We start from the raw sequence: 16,440 nt of genomic DNA, 5'->3' as shown, positions 1-16,440 counted from the left end.
AATGAAATTAAATGTTAATGAGTCTGACCTTAATTGACTTTTACTCCGACTGTTACACTCTTTAGTTAAATAAATTATCACATCACTCCTTTTATGATGCATTAAAATCTGTATTATATTAAAGCATTTGTTATTTGATACTTTAAAAAATATATCTTGCTTCAATATCATGGCATTGTTTATGTGTCAAGCACATTATCAAAAATGCTGCAGCTGTTTGTCACAATTCCTCAACTAAATAAGTTATATTAAATAAGTTATTTAGCCATCATATTCATAGAAATTGCCTTTTCTAATGCAATATATTTTTATTTTAATATAAAATCGTTCTTGTACCTTTTGACAGGTTCGTAGTTCCACATTGGAACAGTCCATTTACATTGATTCAGAAGAGATCTTCTTGTCCTCAAGGGTCCCTGCGCTTCAGTGAATCCTTCATACCTCTGGTTTCATAACAGTGACCACAGTGATGGTTTGTGACTAACCATATGGGAGAGGGCAAGCAATTTTAGGTGTTACAGGAGTAACACCTTTATCAAAGAAACACATGACAGGCTAACTCAGTCCCAAAGTACCATAAACCATGATAATAAGATCAAAGGATTCAAAACAGAAAGAATACATTCCACTGGTCAGAAGCACAAAATCTTCAATTTGGTTCATCAAAGTGGGATGTGGGCTACTGAGATTCTTAATAGATTTCAAAGATGGCTATGGTTTAAGCAGAGTTATTCTAAACTGAATCTTCAACTTAGCCTATTCTTTATAATACATAGGGTGCTTTGGTATCTGAGAAAGTGTTTCTTTGTTCATGATTTTTGTATTGCTGTTTACCAGATTTAGACCATTGCCAGGATTTTTCAGCACCTGGCACCATACCCTGCGTGCAGGGCACATAGGGCATAGGTCATCAAAGCATCAAAATTTCATGGGTATTTCACAATAGCTGGAAGACTGTGAATGTTCTCAGCTCAATTAATAAGTACTTGAGGTAATGTATATGCTAATTAGACTGATTTGATCATCATATATTGTATACATGTAAGTTTCATTCTCTACCCCATAAACATGTACGATTATTATGCCAGCTAAAATTCAAAATCCTGACGAGATAAAATGATTTAATGATGCATGAAAAGTAAATCAATTTACCCAAATATGTCTAATTTGCCTAAGATGCAGTTTCCTTTTATACACACAACAGATGTGATCCCTAACTTATTAGAGAAAGAAATAATGTATGTAAGGAAATTGAATAAAACTGGAAGAAAAAATAGTATGAGAAAAAACCCTAGTTTTGTCTGTGCAACTTGACTAATAAGGCATCTATTCATATTACTTACTGGTCAAAATGTTCTCCAATAAATGAAATGATCCACTATAAAATTATTTTAAATATGCCCATAATGCATATTAGTACTATTCTCTTGTACTAAGTTTTGCATTTTACTATTTGAACCTCAAAGTCCTATCACAGTCGTCCACATGGCATAACTTTTGTATGACCAAAAACACCAGCCACTTGATGGAACAATGTATTTTTGAAAACTGTGAACATCAAACAGCATTCTTGTTAGACTCTGACACTGCTTTGATATTGTTAAATTTTGGAGGAAATGAAAAATCAAAAACCCTTGAAACACTGAAATTCACTCCCAGAGTAGAAAATACATTCATTGTACCATAGGATGCAAGTTGGCTACTTTGTCAGGAGTGCTGGTAAAACTCTCCTAGGGTGCAGCATCTAGTACCAAAGTTAACATTTTTTTTTTTTGAAACATCATGAACTGTGCAATTACTAGAGATTAAATGTATTTTTGGGGGGATTATTTTATTTTTCTTTTGGGGAGGATCTAAAACTAGTATTGGCATACTTCATGACTAAAATTTTTAAACATTGATCTACAAATTAGGATTTCTCCTAAATATTGTTTAAAAAATAATGCTGTTACTCCCACAAATAACCTTCAATTTCATACTGTCCCTTAACAGAAATTATACAGCATCTATTGCATTTTTAACTATAAGTAAAATGATTATGCTTCAGTTGACTCTTAGGTATGCAATTTTAATTTAAGAATAATATCTTAAATGAAGCCAATTTTACTTAGTTCAATGGCAGTGTGATGACTCTAAATGAGAAACTGTATTCTAATTTTCAAAAATTTTAGTAACAGATGACATTTAACCAAAAAAATCCATAATATAAGAACTAGTTTTCCATGAAGTTAATATTTATTATAATAGAAATAATCATGAAGAATGTCACACGTTGCATTTTCTCTATCAAAATGCCTAAAATAACAATAAGGAAGAGAAATTCTAGATTCAGTTTATTTCAAAACTTGTTCTCACTTTTGAAATTTATTATTTTTTGTTAAATCCAAGTTACATAGATGATATTTTCAGGTATTAAATTTTTAAAAATATAATTGAAATTAATGTGTATTTAAAGGTGAATATAAGTTTGAAAATATATACAATTGAATTAGTAACTGATCACTTTTACTTCCTAATTTTCTGGTAGTAAGCAGTCACAGATTGGAAGCAATATTATCAAGAGTCCTTTGTTCACAAGAATGATAATGCTTAGACTGCAAAAGTGAATGATTTGGGCTGGGATTGTAGATCAGTGGTAGAGCACTTGTCTAGCACATGTGAGGTACTGGGTTTGGTTTTCTGCACCACATAAAAATAAATGAATAAAATAAAGGTCTATTAACATCTAAAAATATTTTTAAAACGTGAAAGTTTCCACCTTCCATAGTTATAATGTGGCTCAGGTGAAAATGAATAGGTTAATCATGTGAGAATATAATTCAATTATGAGTCAATCATTCCCTGAGCCTCATGAGGAGCTATCAGTGGTGAAGGCTGTTAACAATATGCTTTATTTGATTGATTGAAGATGGAAAAGAAAAGAAAAGAAAAGAAGAAAAACGTTCTTATCCTCAATCCTATCACTGACTTTCAAATTATATTCCTAAAAAATATTATGATAAATACAGAAACAGAATGGAATTTAAGGTTTAAGTACATAGAACATGACCCTTTATCATAAATGTTCTAGTTTGCCCTCCAGGCAAAGAGAAAACTTACATTTACCTTCAAATCCCCATTTGAAATTAGGTACATCTACTCATTTTAATCTTTCCGAAGAAGTGAAAGTGGAAACACATGAGTCACTTTTGCAAGGAAGCTTTAAAAAAGCAAAACAATTCATCACATTCTTTTCTGCTTCATTAATTGTGAAAGCTTGGGCCAAGAAGAAACCTCAGTCTTTAGTCTTATGTCTTTTTCTCCCACCATAATTAGAAATTTAGCATGAATGAAAGACTTCTATTGTAAGAAGATGCTGAATTTCTGGGAATATTTGTTATTTCAGAACATTTTCCAATCCTGAAACATACATGCACCACCTATGGCTCACATGTTAAGGAACAACTTATTCACTTAGGGCCATAAAAATCAGAATACTCCCTCAAAGATGAAATGGGAACTAGTAATAAGAATATCCCAAGAAAGGAAAAACAACAGATTGTACCAGAGAAGGGAGCAATGTATAGTGAACAGTTGAACAGACATCATGTCAGGAGGGTCAAAGGATAAAATGTAAGAAGTATGTGGATGTAGTTTTTGATTATGTCATTGGTGAGTAACTTGAAGGTTAGTACCACAAAGGCAGTAGTTCAAAGGAAAAGTCAGAGGAAATGTATGTTATCCTCTATCATTGCATAACTTAATCTTCAACCCATTATTTCTCTTCAAAACCTAATTTGAAAAATCTGTCTATTCCCAGCCATTCATTTTTATAAGTAATCTGATTAAAGAATTATGTGACATAGTTTGTTCATTATTTTCTTTAAACTCCAAACATAAGGGAACTGTTTTTTAGCTATGACTACATAGGAGTTAAACAGTTAAAAAGCCCAACAAAGTAAGTAACCTAGATGCCATATCTCAATGACTGTAGTGATAATCTTTGATTACTTCACATTGACTACTCTTACAAATGATTGATCTGCTCATCCTCAACACAGTCATTAGTGTAGTTACAGAAATATATGGTAACTGAAATAAAAATAACAGAAATTCAGAAAAGCCAGTTTCTGGGTCTAGAATTGTCATTACTAGAAATATGTGATCTTATTTAAATAATTCTCACAGACCTGTTCTCTTTGGTATTATTATTATGGTAGCAATGTGATTATCTGACCTGAGGTTTTCTTTCACATCTGGAACTCTGTATATAATGCATTTTCACATAAAAGGGTTTAAATGAGTAAATAGAAGGAATCTGTGCCTGTAAAATTATTTAGAAAGAATTTCAAATTACATTTAGATTTCAGTATTCTTTGTTTTCCTATCTACTTAACATGTGCATACACAGATCTTGCAGGATCTTTGGTTTTTTCTTTCCATGTCTTATGAATCAAAATCGTCTACTGTTAACATATTGAAAGGTCAATAATATTGCATATGATATAATCTTGGCTGACAGCTACATATATCTTATTACTCATGTCTCTATTGACAAAGAAAACCACAAACCTATTCATCAACACCCATAATGAGAAAACAGAAAGGTATCAGAATTTTGTGGAAAACACCCATGATCAAAGTTACTTCTGGAATTTCTATAAGCTGCTGAATTGTTTCTTCCCCAATAAATTGATTTATAAAATTTAATTATCCTGCTTTCCCTGCATGTTTGTAAATCATGAACATGTCTCGGAAATTATGTGAAGCAGTGTGCTCATCCTTCTTTCAAACCTCTAACATGAGGAAGAAGCTGTATTCTAGCTGTGATTATTTGAGAACTTTTGCCTTTACATTAGAATACTAAAATGGGGAGAAGCCATATAGTTTGGCATATCATTGTGATATAGATATAAATATGGTCCATGTACCTTGGTTCAGTTAAGTTTTAGTGATCAGGATAGCTTCATGTCCGGGGTTCCAATAATTAATTAAGCTATCTTTTACTTCCCAAAGACCAGCTCATTTTTTGGTTGGACTTAATTTGAATCCCAGTCTTTCAAAATACATTACAGATACTGTTCCTATGTCTTCAATGACTGAATTTAAGAATTCAGAACTCTTCAAGAGACCTTCTGAAAACTTTTCTTCACCCCTATTTCTTCTGTATACTACTATATTGTTTTCTTGGGGTAATTATTCCTTCGAAAGGAAAAATCATAGTGCAAAATAATTTGTTGTCAAAATAATTTGTTTCCCCAGCATCTACAAATCTAACATAAAGTCTGCCTTGTGACTAACAATTAAGTTGATAGCCTAAAAGTTTTTCTACTTGTTGTTAGTTCTACAAGAAATTAAATAACTTTGAATAATTACATATTTTAATTTGTACAATACTGCTCTGTTGTTATATTGCATAAGTTACTTATACAACACTAGTGAGTACATTTATTTCCTTTTATATTTTTAACTTACTAAATTCATTATTTCTCTATAATACTGTCACCATATTTTATTCATATTATTATCACAAAGCAATATTAAAAATCTCTAGTGTTGAAATATTTAATTGAATGCATAAATAATGGCATACACAATAATATCAGATTTTTTATTTTTGACAAAATGAAGTTCTGCATACTTTACTTTGATTCAAACAAATTAACGGGAAAAATGAACCATATTTCAAATTTCTACTTTTAGCAGTAGCTGACACTGATAGAAAACAACTGTTATTGTACTGTTTGAGAGGGTTTTTTTTGTACTCATAGAATGAATATTAACAGTGATTACTTCTTTATTTGAAATGCTGAGAGAAATTTAAAATGGTGAAATTGATTTAGATTAGTTATTTGATCCAAACATAAACTCCTAGTTATCAGAGTACATTTAAAACAACTTGTACAATCTTTCTATCAAAATGGAGAAATTTTTAAATAGACACTGAATTTTCTTCAAATGATTCACATCTTCCACTTACAGTGCAATTATTGGTATCCATAAGATTTACACAGCATCTAAAGAGTATGGACAAATATGTTAAGCAATTACATATTCATTGTCAGAATTTTTTGAGGCATAGAAAATCTTTACCTGATTTTCAATTGATTAATTTTCAATTTTTTCATTGTTATTTTAAGGTATCACATATTAAAAGTACCAAATGGTAAGATAAATAACTAGATTTATACCACCTGATAAATGGAAAATGACCTTCTCCTCACTCTCTGTTGCTGACAGGTCAGACTGTATCTCTTGAGCATATTTCACATGTACTTGCAGATCTGTGGATCCCTCAGGATGCCACAGAGTCAAGGCACAAGTTGTGGAGAGCATCAAATACTTCTCCCATCATCACCCAATACCAGAAGAATAAAGTATCCCAGAGTAATGTTTTATCATATATTCTTAACAAATTTGTGGTACTTACAGGGTTCCTGCAAAGGTCTGAAAGAAAAGAGTTGGTTTATTAAGTTTTTGTAAGTTCCAGTAAGAATTCCATTCATTGTACATGTATCTCATATACCATTAAATGATACCAACAGAAGTTGGACATTTATCCCATTTATTTTGACCTTATTTAGACTAATAATATCTATCAGAAATTATAAATGAGACAAATCAGATTTGATGTTGAGACAATAAACAAAAGCCTAGATCCCACACTAGGTATATGTTCACCTCTTCCCAAACTAGATAGTAAGCTAAAACAAATCTGGTTTAAACCTCAATCCAATTGGATAATTTGTCCAATCTTTTAGGATAATCTCTCAATTTCTATTCATTCTATCTTTTCTCTCTTCTCTAAAATATGGAATTATGGGGAACTAGAGCAGAGAGTCAGAAATAACCATGAGATCATAGTGTCCCCAGTTGCCTTCTGTTCCCTTGCTATGGAATTTTGTCTTTCTGTGACAGATTTGGTTGTGACAGATTTTGCTGTGGTTTTGTTTGCTTGTCTGTTTTGGCTTAACTATAGCCAGGAGCTCTAACTGACCTGACTTCCCTCAGTTCTTGGTATTGCTATAACAGATAATGCCTACTTTATTTCCTATCTTTCCCTTGACTATGTTGTCCTATTCAAATTCTGGTAGAAATTAATTTCTTTTCCTCAGTGAAGAGCCCCATGGTAGACCCACCAGTTTTACTTGGAATGAAGGAGGAAAATAAATGAATGGAATATAAAATACTCTCAGGACAATAATAAGTTTCCTTCATGTATTTGCTAAAATAACCAAACAATTAACATCTCATGTCTTATGTATTTCTGGTTTCAGATTTGAAGTTGCAAGGCAACAGCAATATAAGGAAAAGTAATATGCCCCATTTGATAGTTGTAAAAGTTTGTTTCATTTCATTAAGTTAAAAATAAAGTTTATATGATGATATGGATGTGTCTTTTTATAGTAAAAAGATCCCTTATATTAGCATCCTGGGATAAAGCAGAATGCTTTCATCTCTTTTAAGGGAGTTCTACAAATACCTGCTCTATATGGGGACCATTTAGCTCAAAAAATTTATAGGAAACAAAATGATAATATAATATTTTTAAATATTTTTAATGCCAAGTTTAAGAAAAAACTGCAAACTCAATTCAAATAAACCAACTGATTTAGATTTCTTTAAAATAGTTCTCATATATAGCATAAACCAATTGTCAACAACTCTGGAATCAATGAGTTAAAATAAATTCAATGTGCATTCAAAAATCAATTTTGATTAAGCAATTCACTTTTTTAAAAAAACATTGTATTTATTTAAAATGTCTGGTGTTACCATACATGAACCAATCAGTTTGACTATATAATTTATAGAGTTACACACAATTCTTTCCAACAATAAAATTCTTTGTGTGAGTATTTTGTACAAAATTTCATCTATCAGCTAATAAAACTATCTAAGAAGCCTTATGATACAAGATACACATGAGCAAAAAAGATAAAAGGAAAGGTTAACACTTTTCAGCATCTGTCAACACTGTCTTCTGTTGCATTTGATCAACTTTAAAGTGAATGCAAACACATGATATCATTTACAGTAATAAAAGCAAATGTCACACAGCAGCTACTTTGCTTTTATCCATTCTGCAGATCACTCATCACAGTCTGTCACGGGGTAAGGGTGATTCTACTTTATAGAGCATCTTTGTCAGTGAAACACACTGCTTCAGCTCAAAACTGAACATTCACCTGAAGTTCATAGAGGAATCCACTCCCTGTATATTTCCTTTATAAAACTTGGAGAAGGAAACAGTAAGAAGTCACACTGCTTCTTGTCCCTTAAAAAGTTAAAACCAAGATGTGAACAACTAAGTTTGCCATTGTTGTTTTAAGAGATTAGATGTGTATTCCAAGTGAGTCAAGAAGACCTTTATCTAGAACAATGGTTACAAAAGTGTGTTCCTTGGGCTAGCAGAATATAGCATCCTGGGAAGTTCATTAAAAATGAAAATAGAAATACTGAATCAGAAACTGTTGGTGGCACTTGGCAATCTTCTTCAATGCTCTCCAAATAATTCTGATGAACATTAATAATGTTTGAGAAGCACCATTTTGTGAAATTCAGTATGAGGAATATTACATGTGAAATATCACATTGTTGTTTTAATTCAAAATGACAAATTTTATGGATATGTAAATTTTGTGGTGTATTTAAATGAGCAAAGAAGTTTATATACTTGAGTTTTTTGTTTTTTGTTTTTTTTTCATTTTTAAAAACAGATCTTGTGGGGCTGGGGATATAGTTCAGGTAGAAATGCTTACCTCACATGCACAATACCCTGGCTTTAATCCCCAGCACCTCAAAAAAATTGACCTTGTAGTTTCAGACTTATAATTTACATTCACATATTTTATAAGTGAACACATTCATTTGGTGCAAATTAAACAAAATTTGGGAAAAATTTTTGTAATCAAATACTACAAAATACAGTAGCCAATAATATGAAAGATATTCATGGATTATAGTCTTAAATTTTGAGTTTGTACTATAAACTCTGCTTGTAGAATTTTTAAATTTTTAAAAATTTGTTCTATTTTTTTTCTATGTTCACTTATCCTTTCAAGTTATGATATAAAACATAAATCATCTATAAAAGAAGATGGTATTTCTAAATTCTTTAAAATGGGCATTACAAATAAGAATTTTAAACTTGGGGAATATGGAATACTGTTCCTAATTTCATCTTCCTAAAAATCATCTTTTTAAATGCCTCTTTGGAAGGACAGTTTCCTCTTGCCTAAAATGTGATTTTAGGCCTTGTTCTCAAAGGGAATAATGAAGTAGAAAATGAAAGTTTCTTTAGGATCTAAGTGTGAGGGGGTGTCTAAAAACCATAAACAAGTCATGTGCTAATTAATTTATTAAAGGCACAAAGCAGCTGACCCAGACTCTGTGGTTACAAAATTTCTTTGAAGAAGTTGAACTTTACTTTTACATTTTACAATGCATAGTTAAATCTAAACTGAAGATGATAGTAAAATTGATAGTTTGAAAAAAAATGTGTTAAATATGAGGTTTAGAAACTGAAGTGAAACTTTTGCCCAGTTTGGTTGTGTTAAACTGCAAGTAACAGAAATCCTGAATAATAGTAGAATAAACATTTGGTTTTACTTTACAAGAATTCCAGAAGTAAGGATCCCATGGTTCTTTTACTGTGGTGGTTGTCATTATTGCTGTTGCTGTTTTGGGATTTGGGAGCAGCTTTCCTATCTTTCCGTTTTATCATTTTAAACATGCTGTCAACTCATGGTCATAAGATGGCTGCTGTAGGTATCATGTTCTCACAGAACAGAGAGAAAAAAACAAAAGTTATATTCCTAATGCACTTCATCTTTATTTTCATTAAATATCATTTTTTTATTACCAAGTTAAATGTCCAAACTCTAAAGTTTGTTATTATCATATTATCTGTTGTCCAGATTGAGTCAACATCACCATATTAGATTATAGAATGGATACAGAAAGAAACTGATACTTCAGCATTTCTTAGGGTCATCTATGCAAATTAATCATGCTTAATACTAGTTAATAAAATCCAAAGAAGCCAAGGAAGTAAATAATGCTGGAAAAGGGAGACTGTTCTAAATCTGACAATCCCTGCTCATGTTCCCTTCACATCTGCTGAGAATTAACAAAATATGCTTTTAATATTTTCACAGTCAGATAATGGAATGGGCTTAGTAAAGCATTTGAAGTAAAAGTAATGAACTTTTAAAAAATCTGTACATCTATAAGAGTGAACAGGAGTGCTATAGAGAGTTGAAATAAATGTAATTGATAACATGACAAGACCATTAAGTTGGTCTCGAAAAGCAGATGGCAAATGATAAGATTGCACTTCATTCTGAAGCAATTCAGATCTATCATTCCTACTCCATTCTAACATAATAATCATTTACAACATGGTTTCTAACCTCCCCCTTACAAAAGAGGCTCAACGCAACCATTTATGCGTTCTAGTTGGTCTTAACATTCGGTCACAAGTGATACCAGGTTACACAATTTTACCCTCTCGGATTTGCTGACCTGTATCTCAGACTGCTTCATGCCAGAATCAGACAGTTCTAATACAGGATTTCAAATCCAGAATACTCAGAATTGCCATTATCACCCACTTCGGCACCGACAAAACCATTCTAGCACTCCAGTCCTTTGGAGTCCTCAGAGGCTGATGTGGGGTTCCTTCCAGTCTTCTTGCTGCTGCACTCAAGTGCGGCCCGGGGAACGTCCTCCTGTTTTGGAAGGCTCGCTCATGGGAGGCGCTCTATTCATGCCTTCATCTTCCCACCCTAGATCTAAGGACGTGCTGTCCTCATTTCCACTAGTTGATTTAGGTTTGGTCATTAAGTCACAGCTGCTTTCTGTATTTGGTGTCAATACCGTGGCATCGGATGAGAGTCTGCTGCTTCGGAAAACTTCATATTGACTTCACATTTCTCATAGAAGATTCAAAGTCATCTTCTGGTCCTGAACTTTGATAGTCTCCATTGCTGGAAGGATGATATCGCTGCACAACTCTCAACCTTTCTTGCTCCAAGAACTTTCGCTGCTTTGCTGCCCTGGCTGCTTCACACTGCGCAACGGATAAAGCTTCTTCTAGTCTTAAAGTCTCTTCTTGTAAGGCTAACTCTTTTTGGGTTTTCATATCAAGATCTTTCTGTTTTTCAGCAATAGAATCATAATGTCGCTCTCGTAGGTCGACAATTTCTTCCTCCGTAAGAGGCCTATGACAGCTTCCTGGGCTCTCCCCTTCATCACTTTCTACTAGATTCTCAAACTCTATAGTTAAGTGCTCACCTATTGAACACGTTCTAAAATACTTGGCTCCTTACACGCTGCACAGTGGAAGGGAAGAAGGCAGAGGGAGAAAGAAGTATGAGGTTTGCTTCCAGAGAGAAACCATACAGCAGCATTCTCAAAGCCCTGAGTCCAGAAAACCCTGTGCTAATGCATGCCATCATTCATGAGTAATGACAAACAAATATGTTTTTCAGAGGAAGGCTAAGAGATTTAGCCATTTCTAGGTGTTCATTCCCAGAAGTTCTGATATATTACTTCAACAAAAGAAAAATGAAACCCAAAGACTGGAAAACCTGTGAATAAAGTCTAAATAAGCATTTTAGTTTAAAACAATGTTAATAAAAGTTTAATTCAGGGTAGACAATTACAATCAAAGCAGAATAACAATGCTATAACAAAAACATATGAAAGATATGGAGAGTGACATCAGAATTTAAGGGCTCCCAAATTCTTGAATGGTTCATTCTGGAAGGGAATTTAATGAGCTTCAGATTTCAACCTAAGTGTACAGATGAAAATTTTATAGATTCTCAGTGAAAGATTATAAATAGAATTAGCAATTTTCAAATGAGTTGGATAATGCAACAGTGATGAAATGATTAATCAGCCAGGCAGCAGGATGAGAGAAAAATCTGTGAAGAGTAGCCATGGGAGCCATAAGATGGGAAAAAAAAAATATCTGGGTTATGGACTCATGGTTTTCATTTTATATACTCTTTATTTTTGTGTCTATGAGAGATATTTGACAGTAGATATAAAAATATTAATTTTGACTATGACATAACTAGTCTTAAAATGCTATACCATTATATTTAAAATTAGAAGCCCGAATAGGAAATAAAAGAGAATTACAAGTCTCTAAATAGACTTCCATATTTATGAGAACTTAATATACAGTAATGTGATAGTTCAAGACAATGGAAAAAGAATGACTTAATTAATCTATATTGGTACAGATGATATCCTTAATGTGGTGACAGGAAAATGGAGGTAAAAATTTGGTATAATATCAGTGCCTACCAATATTATTCCACATATGGAAAAACTGAATATACTCATTGTTTTGAATAACTGGAATATGTTATAGAAACTGATAAGGAGAATATGGGGAAAAATTCCCTTGAAACACTAACTTTTAGTAAAATCTTTGCCTCAGAATTTTATTATGAAGCAAAGATAATCAAAGTAGGTAACTCTAAAGAAGTAAATATTGAATTAAATGTGAAGTAAGGTAAAAATGAACTAACATCAAATACACTGTGCTAAGGACTTTTGATATAGGAACTCAAACATAGTTGTATTCATTTATATTACATGTAAATTTAAATGTGTCTGTACAACTGAGTGAAGATGGTTTTGTTGTCTGATACTGTGTGATTCCTTGCCCATGGAGGACATTTCTTAAGACTGTAGTAAAATTATTTGACTTTCTTGCATCTGACCTCTTGGTCAAATACTTCAGTGCCTACTGTGCAGAACCTGGGCATCTAGCAAAAAAGGCCAGTGGAGTAAAAAACCTTCAGTAAGTATCCTTCAACGGTAATAGAAGTGATTTTGCAAGCAACACATATGCAATCACTTTCTGTTACAATCTCTAGAGAGTTCTTAAGTGTCACTTGAATTAGAACTTTTGACAAAGAGTCTGCTCAAAGTGAAACTGCTATGATAGTTACTCTTGACCATGGTACATTGCTTTTTTGTTGCCAATGCCAGGAATTCCAGCAGTGTGAGCAGTTGGGAAGCACAGCTGAAAATATAGGTAATAAAACCAGGAGAGTTCCCTGAAGCAGACACACACACACAAAATGCACGTGCATGTTCCCCTTTTCAGAATACAGTATTTGAAACAAGAGGCTCTGCAGAGCTCACACTATCTTTTGTATATCAGAGAAGCATCTGTAAACACCATACAGTTCCTGAACAAGACAATTTCCTTGCTGCTTGATTGTTACTTTTATCATTTGGGGACACATTTCAGAGTGTGACTTTTTCAATCAGTTCTGTAAGCGTATCTTGATTATAGAGGTAGAGAACTGTGGAAAACATCATTAATTTAAGGACATGCTTGCCATTAGTATAGGTAACATTGTTCTATCACCTTGTCATTGCTCCATCAAAGACATGAGTTAGGAGGTGAGGTTAAAACAAACCTGGGAATACTGAAGCCAGAATTAAGGACAGGTAGTTAGTGTAGAAATAGGAAATCGGGTCAATTCGAGGAAATGAAGCCATGAAGCCATCTGCCTTTGGAAGTTGGAGACTGCCCCTGGAAGAATGGAATGTCAAAGATCTCCGGAGCCCACTGATTACCAAATTTACCTGCCTTTATCAAGGGCTGCAAACAAGGAGCTGCTAATTAATGCCCCCTGGGCCCTTATCTGCCTGAATCACCTTGGCCCTCCCCCTGCCCATGGCTTCTCACTTAATGCAAAACCAGGCCTAGTCACGAAGGCAGGAAGGAGAGATAAGGGGTGAGAGAACTGGAGAACAAAAGAGACTTTAACCTATAAAAGATGCAGGGTGTGCTCACTTCTTGGGACTTTAGAACATCAGCCATGGCCCCCTTCTCCCTGCCGGGAGAAGTCTGTATTATTCCCTTTAAATAAAACCTGCTTAATATGCTTGCCTTGGCGTGCTTCTCTAGTGCTTAATCTTCAACATTAGAAGAAGCAGAACTCGTCACCGGTAAACGGCGGTATCAATACTGTTGCTTTTTAGAATTTACATATGAATTTTCATGGATTTTTTCTTCCTAGAGAAATCTGTTTGGGTTACAACCCAAAGGATATTTCTAATGACTATATCCCACTTTCCACAAGGGACGTTGAAGTGTCTTTAGTTACTAGAAAATTTCATTATTTCCGTTTTGTAGTAAATCTCACTTCTATGAAGAACTATATTACATACCATTCACTACCCACCTCTTTGACAACACTCAAATCTGTATTTGTTCAGGGTAAATTCAAATTTCAAGTAAGAGATACCACAAGCAACTTCACTCTTAATACTCAACATCTCTTCTCTACAGGGATCCAGTCCTTGGGCAGGTTGAACCTTGCCACGACATGGGACTTCCATGGCTTAAAAAATATAAACAGTAGGAGCCGCTCCTTTAACATAAATTTGCAAGCTTACTTTGCCCTCCCCAAATTTATAATGTAACTACATAAAGACCTTATTTGTCTATCTCTGTATCAGTCTCTTTTTGGTTTCACATTCCTCCCTAAATGCTCTATTATTTAACTGCTACACTGAAGTAGCTACTTAGGTACTCTGGAGCAAGAGGGCCCAAGTTTGAAATCTGACTTCAACATTTATTAGCTGTGTGACCCTGGCAAGATACTTAACTTCCCTGACCCTGGATTTCCTCATCTGTAAATAGGAATTATAAAGTGCATTTTTAAAGAAAATAATATTTTTATTTGTTTGATCTTTGATAATGAAAAAGGTGGCAGATCATATCTGAGTCCTTAATTGTACCAGGAAAATATGATAATATTGTGAAAAATCACCTTTAAATAAGAATAAAATTCACCTTGTGACTGCAAATTGTATGTATTTTACTCCTTTCTTTCATATATTATTAAGACACTATTCCAAGTATCTCAAAATGTGACATGAGTTTCCCCAGATTCTATTGTTTTTAAAGGAACTAAACCAGACATACCTTTTTAAAAAGAATCTGGGTGCACACGTTCTGCACTTTACTCCCACTGCTGCCTGTCATCATTTTTCATTACCCTGTCCCACACCAAAGGAAAGGAACGCAACCAGGTGAGGTCATGACACCCAGCATCGCCTTTCTTGACAGAGTGGTGCCATCTCACGCATAGTCATGCAGACAAACTGGTTCAAGTTCAAGGCTGCAAAGAAGGTTTTCTTCCCCTTCCATACCCCAGTTTAGCCTCTGGCAAAGAGTTGCTTCCAGAAAAGGGGTAAGTAGGAGAACAAAGGGGAATATAGCACTTGAAAAAACGGCAGTTCCTTTGTGTGTATCTGTTTCTCTTGGGAGGATATTTTTCCTCAGTCCTGTGTTTATCTGAAGTTTCACATGGCTATAGGAAGCATTATTCTCCCCACTCCACCCACTCCAGCTGTCTCAAGTTCCCTAAAGGAAGAGCCATGCCTATCTGTCATAGGACACAAACAAAATTAACACTTTAATTAACACGTTTTTCTGAACATTTCACACCCAAGTGGAGTTATTCAAGATAGGTGAGGGGAAACAGCACAATATATGTCATTTTGATCAAAATTTGCAAAAGTGCCTTGAAAGAAACAAAACACCATAGAAACAAATGTCCACATGTGCAACCCACAACCAGTGATTCAAAACAAATACTTTAGTTCCACCTGCAGGCAAATCAGTGGATCCACCCCTCACAGGATTCTTTCCATCACCTGGAAAGCCTGGTGTCCATGTGGAACACAGAATAGTGTGCTAGGCATGCTCAACTTCCACACTCATGGGTTTTTTAGGGTGGCTGAGCAGTATTGAGGATTGAGTTTAATACTACAATGATTCCATGGTATAAATTGCATATATAATAAATACAAGTCTATAAATTCTTTCCTGAAGGGTTAGCCCTCCCCACCTCTAGCAAAATTACTCAATTTTACAGATATCACTTTATTCCTTAGATGTGAAATCCTAATATTCCTATGAAACTGCAAGTTTATATTTTAAAGAATTTTGATCTCTTGCTCCATTAGAAGAAATTTGTAAACTCAGAATTAGACTGTTGTGATAAAAATGAAAGTAGCCTTGACTATTTGAACTGATTGGTAGCATGGTCCCTTAGATGGTGAGCAATGTGAGGCATAGGTAGAAGTTATACACTATTAAAATACTCTTGATAGTTATGAAATGGTACCCAATAGAAGACACAATAAGAAATACAACAAAGGATGTAGGAGTAATCCTAGTTACTCCTATAGAAGATTAAAATAATTTTTGAAATTTATGTAGTTCTTATACATAATTTTCCCATAATATTTTAGCATTGTCCCTTGTAAATATTTTCAAATAACTGAAACACTGGAAATAAGATGCAATTAAATAAGTATACTGTGATATGCAGCATGAAAGTACAATACACATATAAACATCTTAAATTTTAACAAGGAGAAAAACAGTGTTATAACTCATTATTACTTTTT

The 16,440-nt window shown here is 33.7% G+C and overlaps 1 pseudogene; it reads right to left on the bottom strand.

Annotated features, from left to right (window-relative positions):
• Positions 1-10,474: 10,474 nt before the first annotated feature.
• Positions 10,475-14,358, bottom strand: LOC124994332 (AP-1 complex-associated regulatory protein-like; annotated as a pseudogene).
• Between the last annotated feature and the right edge of the window lie 2,082 nt (positions 14,359-16,440).

The sequence above is a fragment of the Sciurus carolinensis genome, chromosome 1, assembly GCF_902686445.1.
Source record: "Sciurus carolinensis chromosome 1, mSciCar1.2, whole genome shotgun sequence".
Classification (NCBI taxonomy): Eukaryota; Metazoa; Chordata; class Mammalia; order Rodentia; family Sciuridae; genus Sciurus; species Sciurus carolinensis.
Note: the sequence above shows the minus strand (reverse complement) of the source record. Positions and strands in the feature narration are given on the sequence as shown.